This window comes from Vulpes vulpes, chromosome 1, assembly GCF_048418805.1.
Source record: "Vulpes vulpes isolate BD-2025 chromosome 1, VulVul3, whole genome shotgun sequence".
Taxonomy (NCBI): domain Eukaryota; kingdom Metazoa; phylum Chordata; class Mammalia; order Carnivora; family Canidae; genus Vulpes; species Vulpes vulpes.
Window position 1 is genome coordinate 86,629,023 of NC_132780.1, and position 13,454 is coordinate 86,642,476.

Below are 13,454 nucleotides of genomic sequence, written 5' to 3' on the forward strand. Positions count from 1 at the left end.
TGCCTCCATGCCAGAAAAAGGCAAGATTTTATTTCCCTCATGTCTTATGCTCTCTCTATTGTGAAGCTGATTTACTTACCATATAAAGAATGGAGTGGGTTCAGTTTGTTCTGCACACTTTTCTTCTTCATTTCCAGAGAAAGACTGTGTTGACATTAGCTGTGAGGCAAAAGTTTCACTTCTTTCCTTGTCTACTTTGGAAGTGCCAGTGTGTGTGTGGGGAAGCCAACCCTCAATTAGGTTCGTAAATTCTTTATTCATTGTCTTACTGAGGACAGTAGCTGGGGAGAGAGCCTTTCAGATTGCTCTGAAGAGCTGCTCTGAAGTCTGTTTGCTTACAGGAGATTATATGCAAAAGGTAAAGTGAGATACATGCTTACAAACAGTCCTCCAAAATATAGTTGCACATCACAAGGTATAATTTCTTTGGTTGTAAAAATTAAGGTTACTGATTTCCATACAGACACGTGAATGACCTCTAGGTCATCTTAATGTTATGTTTCTATCATATCTGATTGTTCAAAACCATTGCCTGCGTGCCTCCACTTAACTGGCTTTCCAGTTTTTGTTTTTGGTTTCTCCTTGAGGTCACTTGAAAGGGTCACAGGAGACTGACATTAGTCACCTATTGCAATTTTAGTGCAAGAGGACTTCTGGGGACTGCTGAGACTAGTTGGTGGCGGTCACCGAACTCTCACATGAAGATCCAGATTGTGTCCTGTGAGCCTCATTCAGACATCAGCTCTGCCCTTCACAAGTAATGCTATCTCTGAAGGTATCAACAGCATAACTACTTCCTCTGGCAGCAACGAAGAAGCCAGCCATGGCTGGCCTCCTGCCTTCTCCCACCTGGGAGTTCAGGAGCAGTGACCACTGTAAGCACCGGGTGTACTTGCCAGCTGTCTAGCATGTGGTTGCTGGCAGTTGTGACTCCACAGTGAGGCACAGGTATTTGCTATAGGGCAAAGACTTTGTCCTTCTGCTTGGTCTGGTACTCCAAGGTGATCTCAGACAAACAGGATGCCAGCAGGGCTCTTTTGACAGTGTTCCCCACTGAGACCCAAGGCCCCCCAAAATGCCTTGCAATTGAGCCATATGCACCTGGAAACCTGTTGTCTCAGTTATCTGGATCCTCTATCAAAACCTTTAAATACATAGTTTAAGCCTGATAAAGAACAAAAATTTGAGGAGGTGGGAGAAAAAAAAGAGGGAGGTAAGCCACAAAAGACTTTTAACTATAGAGAACAAACTGAGGGTTGATGGAGGGAGGTAGGTGGGATGGGCTAAGTGGGTGATGGGCTTTAAAAAGGGCACTTGTGATAAACAGTGGTTGTTATATGTAAGTGATGAATCACTAAATTCTGCTCGTGAAACCAATATTACACTACATGTTAACTAACTAGAATTTAAATAAAACTTACTTTAAAAAAAAAAAACTTACTTTATCTTAGGGGTTGTGGCAAGGGATCTTATCATGCAGGTGACCTTGCTAGCATTGATCAGAAAATTCCAGAATGATTGGTTTAAAATTCCACTCCTGGGAGAGGCAGAAATTGTATTAAGTGTTGGTGCAGCTTAACATAAATGACTCCATTTTGGATCTGTTTCTTTCCAACAAGCCTTGGTGCAGGCATATTCTCCTGCTCAATTAAGAGCAGGTTTATGTGCAAAAGACTGTAGCTTTTCTTATAAAATGTAAAGTGCAATCTACTCCATGCAGGTCTCTCCTTAAGTGATCATGTTTTAAAATATTTCATAGTTTTCACATAGTTATTTAACACGTATTGTTTAAGTAGAATATCTTCTCCCTCTAAGTTTTGAAATAAATCTATTTCCTATTTATTCCAAATCCTGGATCAGTGGTTCTGGTATCCTAGGATCCTAGGATTCTGATGTTTCCTCAAGGGTACAAACAAAAGCCTTTCACCCATTTTCAGTAATTCCTACAGATATTGGACTTTTATGATAAGGTTGTATTTACTAACTAAAAGAAAGTATTTGCCTTTCAGTGAAGTAATATATGACCCAAGTGACATTTATGCAGATCAGAAAATCTCATTAGCATTCTTTAACTGAAATACATGGAAATGTAATTAATTTATTACATGATAAAAGCAATTTGTTTGGAAGATGGAAACTTTCAAAATGTGGGGTTCAACGGGCAGATGATGTTTAATGAGTAAACAAACAGAGCCCCACTGCTGCATTGTCACTACTGCTGTGTCTACTGCCCCTTTGTTACAGATCATCTATCATAGCCACTAAGCCAGGAAAGGAGTGGGGAAGCCCTGGCCTGCTGCTGGCAGTGGGGGGGCTCACTGCTCCATCGGGAATCCTGAGAGGGCTGGACAAATCGAAAGCACAGCTTCCGACTGGGACTGTGAACATTGTTGCTGAACAAATTCAGATACATTTAACACAAGAGAAGCCACTAGAGATGAGGATTTGGAAAAGATAAAGGGAGAAGTTTATTTCGGGTGTCAGCAGCTATGGTAGGTACAAGCCTTAACAACTCACCTCTCTACCAAGAGGGACACCTAAGGTCTTATAAAAAAAAAAAAAGGTTGGGGAGGGTACATGCAAGACAGCAGGCAGAGAGTTCAGTGATCATGGATAGGGCTCGGTATGTGTTCAGTCCATGATCATGGGCAGGGGAAGGGAATGTATGGGGTATAGTCTTTTAGGCATTCCATTGCTATCAGGACTTTTCTGGTCTGGTGGTTGGAAATTGTCTTCTTCAATGCCTCCAGAAAGTGCAATGAGAAATAAGCACAATGGGTTTCAGTTAGTGCTGGAGTTAAGTAGTCTTGTTTATTTCTGGCTTTAACTGTTGGGGTCTATGGTTGCACAAGAGGGCTTGCTGACACCTCTGAGATTTCAAAACTGTTTGCAAGGAAAATTTTTCCTTTACCCTAGGAAGCTTCTTCTGGCTGGTTTAAGAATTAAATTGCCAGGAGACACCTTGACTAGAGGAAATCTAATTTAATTTTGTATGTACACGAACCCTACATACATGAGAGATTCAAAGACAGGTAAAATGAGGGACATGCCGCTCTAAGCTAAGAAATAGGATAGAGGCCTAGGGATTCAAAGGCGTGTGGGGCAATCCACAGGACAAGAAGAAGGCAAGCAGAGATTCTATAATTAGATGTTTGCCTTGGCATACAGTTGGGTCATTCATATAACATGTATCTCCAGTAATAACTCTTAATCTAAAAAAGACCCCAGATTTAGATTTTTTTGATAGAAACCCTAAATTTATTGGTGAAACTGTTACAAAGACAAAACACTTATCATCTGAGTACGTTGAGGACTTCATCTCAATTTCACTAGTTCTGTTACAGAAATTGACCTAAGAGGTTAGAAATTCAAGGATATCATCTAAGAGGTTATAGTGAAACAGACTGGTGAAACATGGTGGAAGGAGCAAGAGCTAGTGGGAAGCACCTGTGTTAGTAGTCGTTTGTGTAGCTAGGATGGTTCTCAGCAAGTTCCCTACACATGCCCGAGTGAATTAATCTGGGTCTCAAGTTAGTAAAAAGATCCTACCCCTGAGGAGAATGAGCAGAGGCCAGGATCTCTCTCTTTCTTTTTAAAGGGAAAGGGTATCCTTAGGCCCTTATATTTTAAGGGGTATATTTTAGACTCAGCCTCTCACCTTTCCAACCAGTGACCTCTACTTTTAAATACCTGTGCACTCTCATCACGTCAGCCCACTAGATTAAAGATGATGCATATAGTAAAGGCAGGAGTTCTAGGCCTACTCAGAGGGTACTCATACACAGAAAGTCTTGGGGGGTAAATGGCAAACTACAAATACATTCTTGGTTAAGCTAATGCACCTTTAAAAAATTTTTAAAGGCTTTGTTTACTTTTTTGACAGAGAGCATAAGGATAAGGCAGAGAGAGAGGGAGAAGCAGGCTCCCTGCCGCACAGAGAGCCCAATGTAGGGCTCAATCCCAGGACCCTGGAATCATGAGCTGAGCTAAAGGCAGACACTTAACCAACTGAGCCACCCAGGTGTCCCGCTAATGTGCCTTTTAAAATGAAGGTCACAGGGCACCTGGTTGGCTCAGTCGGTAGAGCATGCGACTCTTGATCCTAGGGTTGAGTTTGAGCACCATGTTGGGGGTGGATATCATATAAAAAAAATAAAATAATAAAAATTAATCTTCAAAACAATGGTCATAGACTCTGCTGGTTACAACTTGTCTCAGTATAGTCTCTCTCAGAAAAAGAACTGGTTCAGATACCTTTTGGAGAAGGAAAAAGACTTTCATCAATACCCACTCCATAGTTGAAGAGGCACAAAATTCTCTCCTTTGCTTATAAAGAATTCCAAAGTGACATACATCATTTTCAGTGATCAACATCTGCATCTTCAAACTTGCCGGCAGCTGTTGATATAGTATCCACTTCCATCCAATCTTCTTTATCTCTTACTGTATCTTTTGTCCACACTCCAGCCATGTTATGTTGGCTGCCCACAGATGGAGAAAGCCTTCCTTCTCATCTCTCCAATGTGGCTTGGCTTTCCACTGTTAAATGGGATAATCCTTCATATATAAAATGTAGGGATGTCCCCTGCCCCTGTTCCTGTGCTTCTACATTCTATTCTTCTTTATCATAGTCATCTGATTCTTTGTCCACAGATCTGGACGCAAAGCCTGGCATTCATACACTGCAGTAAATGCTGCCCGCAGTGCTGGTTTATTGTGAGGAACAAATCTAAATTTACCAATAGGTTCAAGGTCCTCATCACTGTCTTCCTCTTCATCAGCAGCAGATTTCTAAAAATTTTCTCCAAATGTGGCATTTACCCTAACACACAAATGCTCTTGTGGACAGGCATTTAGGTCCCTGGATACCGCATGCAAACTCATGGTGGAGTATTCGACTAAGAACCCTCATCCAGAGCCGACTAACCAGGACATGCAGCTTTGGGCATGTAGAGGGTGCTGGCGCAGAGGTCCTGCCTGTGGACCCGATTGCTGCTGCTGAAGCCCCTCAGCCAACCCGGGCTGCAGGAAACTTTTAAGGAAGCTCATGGCAGCAGGGAGCTCAGAGACAGCAGTCTTTCAATTTAGATTCTTCTAGGTAGTTAAGGGAGGGGCTGATTATTCAGCTCAGAATAATCTTCATGCCAAAGTAGCCCATCCTGAGGCCTCCTGGCCCAGGGCCTCTACAGTTCCCTCCTTTGAGACTTCCCTGGTTTCACATGTTAAAATTTGAGCTGGGAGGTTGTTTCATCTCACTGAACCAGTCTGTTCGTCCTGGCAATAGGTTAGCTCAGTCAAACTCATTTCAGGTGTATTCTCCAAGTTAGACCTAGGGTTCAAATAATCAGATATGGGATCCCTGGGTGGCGCAGCGGTTTAGCGCCTGCCTTTGGCCCAGGGCGCGATCCTGGAGACCCAGGATCGAATCCCACGTTGGGCTCCCGGTGCATGGAGCCTGCTTCTCCCTCTGCCTATGTCTCTGCCTCTCTCTCTCTCTCTCTCTCTCTGTGACTATCATAAATAAATAAAAATTAAAAAAAAAAAAAGACAAATAATCAGATATGAAGTAAGAGGCATTGCTATGGACACAAATGAAAAACAATGGTTAATGATTAGCTCAAGCTTTAAGCCAGTTTCTGAATTCTGAGGATAGCCAGTTGAGAAGACTTTTAAATGTCAGATTCAAGTATCTTTAGGTAGAATGACGGCATCTTTAGGTAGTGGCCATCTGATAGACCCTCCTGGTTCATAGTTCAAATGTCTCTAATGCTCTTTGGCCTGCTGAGCAACAGCCATGAAGACTGTATTCGTGAGATGCAGTAATTTCTCAAACTTGACGAAGTTTACATCAAGTTGTTTATATTTAGTTTGTAGGGCAGTGTTAGTTCTCAAATGATTCCACGTCAGAAAGGTGGAGAAAAATCAAAATGCTAGTTTGGAGAGTTGTGGCCAGGCATGAGAGGAGACAAAGAAATTAGGATCTAGTCCAGCTTATAATAAATAGCATTAAAATCTAATAGCTACAAGCATGTGTTATTGAAACATATTTTTCTCCATTATCACTTTTTTTTAACCAAAAATAACTAAACTGACACTAATTTGTTTATAAAGTAAGTTTATATAAAAAAAAATCTTGGCCTGATTATTTACATAAGAGCAGCAAGAATAATGGTTGACCATATAGACTCTTTAAGGCCTGCTTTGCTGGAACTTTTCACTAGATCTCTATATTGAACTGTTAATAGTCTCTTGAGACCAGAAGCCAAGCCAAACACTTGCTATGAGACTTTGTCTGCAATACCTATGAATTTGGGTGAATTCCTTTCTTCTCAAGTTCCCCCTAATATCATGAGACTCTTGCGTGTGCCAGGAAGCAATCTTCTGTACTCACCTGGTAAGGCTGCTGGGAACTCTGTAAGCAAAGTATTAGACTGATATTTCCAAGAGGGTTTATTGGCTTCACAAAGTCAATGTTAGTTACCTAAAGCTATTGGGTCACATCTGAGTCCATGCATGTCTCTCTAAATATGACATTCCAGTCAAAGCTTTGGTAATATAACCAATGTTTCTAATTACATCCTGTCATAAGGAGAATAGATTCCTATTGGACTTAAATAAATACATTATCACCAAAACATAAGAATATTCACTGAGAGTTTCTGAATTTTGGAGGGTTCAGGTAGGGAGAAAAGATAAATGTTTCAATTTGTTCACAAAGGTATATTTCATCAAATTGCTGTAAGTCAGCATAAGAGGTAAAGTTCTCTTAAATCTGGAAAAAACAAAACAGTTTTAAAAACGTCAACAATGTTTCAAATAAGAAGTCATGAAACATACAGTTATCTTCCTCAATGTATTTGGTCCCCTCCATGTTATTAATTCTGATTCAATTTGTTCTGATTGAATCCAGTTTTTCTACTAGTTCTGGAAATTTTTAACTAGTTCAGTTTCATCTAAGATCATCAGAATCCTGTATTCAGTTTTGTTTTCTTTTCATGAGTCTCATTGAAGATGAAGCACATTTGCAGGAAACTTTTATAAAAGCATTTGAATAAAAGTATATAAAAGTCTATAAATGACAAAATACTTAAAAATCGCCATGGTTAAAGATCTGATTAGAGTTCATTACAATGCAGTTGACATAGAAATTTGGTTATTTTTGTGACATATAGCACTTTGAGATAATGACAAATCTGGACATCAGATTTCTAGGTGTTCCACATAATTTTTACCAACTTATTTTAATAATGTATGTATATAAATATTATGTAAGAGAGTTTAATATCACTTTTTGACAATGTTTCCCATGTAATTTAACACAGCAAATAAGCCTCATTAATTTAATTCCTCATAAAAAAAATTTTTTTTGAATGTCTCAGGAGCTCGCTAGAAAGTTTCAGCTAGATGTGGTCAACAGACTTCATTTTAGAATTTGATTTTAGGAAGTATGTAAAAAAAAATTCAAAAGATTTGAACATTTGATTAAATAGGATTATAGATCATTATGAAAAAATAATTACCTATTTAACCAAAGTGACAAGGAAAGATTTCAAAGGTAAATGCAGAAAGTCACATAGTTGTGAACAAAATTTAGTTTCTTTAACATTAGGACTAATTTTCCTAAGAAATCATAGAGTTGATAAACATAGGAAATTATTTGGCAAATAGAGTCATTGTTTTTAGGCAAACAAAAGGTAAAGAAAAATTTTTGTTTACAATTTCTTAAGAAGACCAGGCCAACGGGTCTAGAGAACTTTGTACTTTTTAACAAAGAGAAAACAAAAAATTTGCACCAATGTACTTTTGATATTAAAACTCATTTATTCATTTAAACTATTCCAATCTTAGCCAGTACTGAGCACACATAAAATTTCTTTCCAAGGATTCTTTTCCATATATCTTCTACAACATTTTTTTCACACATTTAGATTTTGTCCTAAATTTTCCCTCTTTAAATAACCAGCTTACTTTAGACAAAACTATTTTTTCCCTTCAACAAATATATATTTTTATTCTTTTTTTAAATTTATTTTTTATTTTTATTCTTTATACTTTTTCTTACCAAAAGCATGTATCTTACTTTTCTTACATAGTTGTTTCTCTTATTATTTCTAGTAGTCTTTACTGTATTTAGAGAATTCTTAATGCTTAGCAACCTTAATTGCTCCTGAAAACTAATAAGCAGTTGTGAACCTGTTACATCAGAATACTTTAGGCTGTCAAATTTATTAATATATTTCATATCTTTAGAAATGTGTTTTTCATAGTACAATCTTTATTTATTTCCTTCCTTCCTTCCTTCCTTCCTTCCTTCCTTCCTTCCCTCCTTCCATCCTTTTTTTTTTTTTTTTTTAAGTAGGCTCCACTCCCAGCATGGAGCCCATTGAGGGGCTCAAACTCACCACCATGATTTCAAGACCTGAGCCAAGATGAAGAGTCAAATGCCCAACTGACTGAGCCACCTGATGTCCCAGAAGTACAATCTTTCAATAAAGCATAAAACATATTTACTAACAGACCTAAATTTGTCTTTAGTTTCTTTATAAGACAAAAGTAAACATATATTCATTATTTTATCTTATTTATATCTATTATAATTTACTTGTTCTTAACAATTATGCTTAGACTGCCCACAACACTTCACGAGGCATTAGACAAAGTCAATTATTATTCTTAGGTTGGTTTTTTTTTTTTATGAATTTTGCATAGAGATATCATGAACTTATGTAACTTTTAGAAAACACAAGCAGAATAAAAGTTTTATATTTACTGCTGATAATTCTAAAGATATGTCTATTTTAATTGAACCAGCAATCTTTTTTTTAAAGATTTTATCTATTCATGAGAGGGACACACACACACACACACACACACACACACACAGAGAGAGAGAGAGAGAGAGGCAGAGACACAGGCAGAGGGAGAAGCAGGCTCCATGCAGGGAGCCCGACGTGGGACTTGAACCTGGGTCTCCAGGATCACACCCCCGGGCCGAAGGCGGTGGTAAACCGCTGAGACACTGGGGCTACCCTGAACCAGCAATCTTAAATTAGCTTTAATACCAAATATTTTCCCAGATCATGTGAACTTGAAGAACATTTGGGTTAGTTTCTATCTTTCTGAGTTTTAGAATGTCCAAGCCTTACAAATGTGTGCCTTCGAACCAACTAAATAAAGTTCTTTTACAAATTAATTTTAGCAATACCATCCAGAGGTAGAGAAGATATCTCACACATATCACATACATGGACATGCACACATAATATACACAAATAAGATATAAACAAAACCTTAATTTTGTTTCTAGTAATATTTGTGAATTGGATATTACAGGCCCAATTTTAAATACTTCTCTCTCTCTCTCTCTCTCTTTTTTTTTTTTTTTTTTGGTCTCGGGAGATTGTGGGCTCTGTTAACATTTCATAGATGTGATAAGATTTATAATTCCAAGGAACAGAGAAAGAATGTAAAAACTTTTTTTCTAGAGTTTCAGGGTAATTGCTATCTAAAATTTACTTAAAGTACAGAACAATTCTATTCCAAGGACTTGATCTTTTATAATATCTAGGGGAACAGGCAAGGTTTGGAGATTGGTAAAGGTAGGTGGCCTTTAACTTGTTTCTAGAGTTGTATTTCTAGTTTTGTAGAGGTTCATAAAATAAGGATAGTTGTTCCAAAAGACAGCTTGAATATCAAGGGATTGGCCCATCTTTTAACTAAATTTGCCTCTTTATATCAAGGAGAACTTTAACTAAAATGGGAACCAAAAGATTTACGTCTTTGTAAAATCTGTAGAAAGCATTTTCATAAAACCCTTTTTTTGGGGGGGGGGGTACATAATTCAGGCTTCTTCTTTTTTTTTTTAATTTAAAAAAAAATTTTTTTTTTTTAATTCAGGCTTCTATTAGTGCCTGAATATTGTCTTCCTGCAGACCATTTCTAGGAGGGCCTAGGAGAAATTTGGGTCATTTATTTCCTCAGTGAAGGGAAGATTGTGAATATAGCCAAATAATCTTTCTGATTACTTTCTAAATTCAGTAGGATCTTTTGAAAATGAGGTAAAATGGCTTTATAATTTAAAAGACCTGCTGCTGCCCAGGGACACAAATTTTTTTGCAGTGGTGGTGGGGTAGGGGTGGGGGTCTGGATCAAACCTGCAAGTAACATTGTATAGGAATGTTTAAAACAAGCAGAACCTGATTATAGAGCCCTGGAAGGTAGGGGCAAAGCAAACCTTATTGCCAGTCTTGGATGCTTTGGTTAAAATATTTTCTGGCTTTCAGCATTTCATGAGTAACCTATATACCTAGAACCTAGAGATTAGGCAAGAGTAATCTCTGTAAAATTTGAAGGAAAGGGAAGTTAAAAGAAGCAGGTTAAGCTGGATTTTTTTTTTTAAATATTTATTTATTTATTTATTTATTTATTTATTTATTTATTTATTTAAGAGAGAGAGAAGGAGAAAGAGAGGGAGAGAGTGTACAAGCAGGAGAAGAGGCAGAGGGACATGTAAACTCCTCCCTGAGCAGGGAGCGTGACATGGAGCTCAACAGGGAGCTCAATCCCAGGACCCTGGGATCATGACTTAAAGTCAGATCTTCTTCTTTTTTTTTTTTTTATAAGATTTTATTTATTTATCCATGAGAGACACAGAGAGGTGCAGAGAGAGAGGCAGAGACACAAGCAGAGGGAGAAGCAGGCTCCATGCAGGGAGCCCAACGTGGGACTCGATCCTGGGTCTCCAGGATCATGCCCTGGGCTGAAGGCGACACTAAACCGCTGCGCCACCCGGTCTGCCCTGAAGTCAGATCTTAACCAAAAGAGCTACCCAGGTGCTCCGAGGCTGGGTTTTAAGAAAGGAATTAACATTGGATGTGGACACTTGTTTTTGAGTCTTAAGTTTAATTTCTACGCTTCTATCTTGTCAAGGGAGTCTGTTATAAGACTATAAGGCTAGCTGTTATACTAATAAGACAAGTAAGAGCTTTTTATAAAAAAATATATACATAGGGACACCTAGGTGGCTCAGTGGCTTAGGTGCTGACTTTTGATTTCAGCTCAGGTCATAATCTCAGGATTATGAGGGCGAGCCCTGAGTCAGGCTCCACATTGGGCATGGATCCTGCTTAAGTTTCTCTCTCCCTCTAACTGACCCCCTCCACCATTCACATGCTCTCTCTCTCTCTCTCTCTCTCTCTCTCTATCTATCTATATATATATATATATATATACACACACACACCAATTTAATTGTTCCATCATCCATCATCCAGCCATTGGCAAATAGGATCTATTAATAGTGACTCAACCCAATAAGCCTTTTAATGTCTTAGCCAAAGACTCAAGTATCCAGAGAGGGCATAGATGATGTAGTAGCCCTAATGAACCAAAAGCCTACTCCTGAAATTAATCTAAAAAAACAAAGGCCTTTGTTGCATAGGCAGTAAGGATAGCATAGTGAAAACAGGGTTTCTGGTCTCCCATGAAAATGTGAAATGCCTCCAGTCATAGATTCACTAATCTCTGACGCCAAACAAATACTTCTGGAATGAGACTTTCCAGCACTACCAAGCAACAAAAGCTGAGACAACAAAGGTTCCTATGGTCTAGAACCTCTCGTGATAAATATCCCCCAAAACTGGAACAGTCAGAGAGAGAGAGAGATACTTATTGAGGTGAATCTTGGTGGCCAGTAGAATAAAGGATCATAGATCTGGGAGGCTGACATGGTAAATAATCTTATATTCCGCTGGCTGTATGACAGATATCCCAGGACCGCTCAGCTGCAGCAGTACTGGGATGAGATGCATCCAGTAAGTTCAAGTGTCCTGCTGATGATGCCAATTGTCAGGAAGCAGGAATTCCTGTCCCCTCAAGGTCTATCTAGTTAGACTAAGAATCAGATTGACTTGGGATAGGTGAACAGGAGAAAACTAAATTTAATCATATACAGAAGGAGAATCCACACAGGCATGGAAGTTCCAAAGAGAGTCAGGCAAAATGAGGTCTACATGTCATCCTGAACCAAGGAGAAGGGGGCGGGGGGTCTGGGACTTTACAGGGAAGGAATGCAGTTCACAGGGCAATCGGGAAGAGCAGATGTTTGGTAATTGGCTATTACCGCTGCCATACACTCAGATAAAACTTATCTCAGCTAGTAACTCTTATTCTGGGAAAGACCCCTAGTTTAGGAAGGGGCAAACGTTTCTCTTGAGCCCATAGGGTCTCTATTGCCTTCAGCTCAGGATAATCCTGATGCCAAAGTGGCTCATCTTGGGGGAATCCTGCCCTCTGCCCCTAGAATAATAAAAATTATCACCCCATTTATCACTGAGGCTATTGCAATTGGTAGTGCATGTTCAGCAGATTCCCCGATCCCTCTCTTCCAGGAGAGCCCCTTGCCCTGGGAAGTTAGGGGGCCCTTATGGTGGAGCTGCGATCCTGGAGAGCCATTGACACTGCATCAAGAGGGGGAACTGCCCTTCCACCTGGGGTGCTGCTCCTATGTCTTTGCAGAGAGATAGGACAGTTAGTGCCATTTCCTTCTTTGTTCTTTCATTAAAGCTCAATAATTAGAACCCAGTTCATGGAAGGACTTCAACAAATATGCTTTAAGGGCTGCTCCATACCAGGCACTTCTTTAAATTCAGAAACTACAGAAACGGTTGCCATCCCTGTCCTCAGGAAGCTCACAGCCTATTGGGAACTCAGATCTGTGTGGTCCTAACTACAAAACCATCAACGGAATCCTATGTTATTGGCTGGAATGAGATGTTAATCGGAACACGTGCTGGGTAGTAAAACATTCGGAAGGGAAGGCGGTGACGGAAAGCTGGGAGGAGGTGACATTTGAACAGGCCCATTAAGGGCCGAGAGGGGTTTTGCAGGAGCAGAAGGAATCCTGGTTTTACCCTAAAAGTACTTATGAAGGGGAGAGGTGAGCTTCTAATGATGTCCTTTGATCAATCATTCCAAGTTTCGGGCTGTTTTGCCCACGCCTGCAGGTGTCTTACACAGTCATGCGGCGGGTTTCACCTTGCGCGTCCTGCAGTGATTCTCAGGGCTCGGTGACCGGGCCCAGCAACGTCAGGGGCATCTAGGACTCGGCTAGAAATGCAGATCCCGGGCTCCCAGCCTGAATCGGACACTGCTGGGGTTTCAGCCGACAGGCCCCCAGGCGGACAGCCACAGTTCACACACCCAGAAGCCTGGTGGGCGGGTGGTGGTGGTGGGGGGGGCATACAGGGGCCCGAGAATGGGCTGGGGGTCCTGGGTGACCCGCTGGGGGTTTCCCGCCTCGGCCTCGGGGTCCAGGGTCCCGCCGAGCCGGTCGGTCCGTGGCGCTCGCCCAGTCTGTGGGGTCGCGCTGCCCCTGCAGGTGGCTGAACGCGGCCCCGCACCCCGCACCCCGCACCCCGCCCGGCGGACACGCCGACTCGCAGCTGAGCAGCTCG

General features: G+C 40.4%; 1 pseudogene; it reads right to left on the reverse strand.

The window, feature by feature from the left end:
- Positions 1-4,360: 4,360 nt before the first annotated feature.
- On the reverse strand, positions 4,361-5,049 carry LOC112919431 (methylosome subunit pICln-like; annotated as a pseudogene).
- Positions 5,050-13,454: the final 8,405 nt, after the last annotated feature.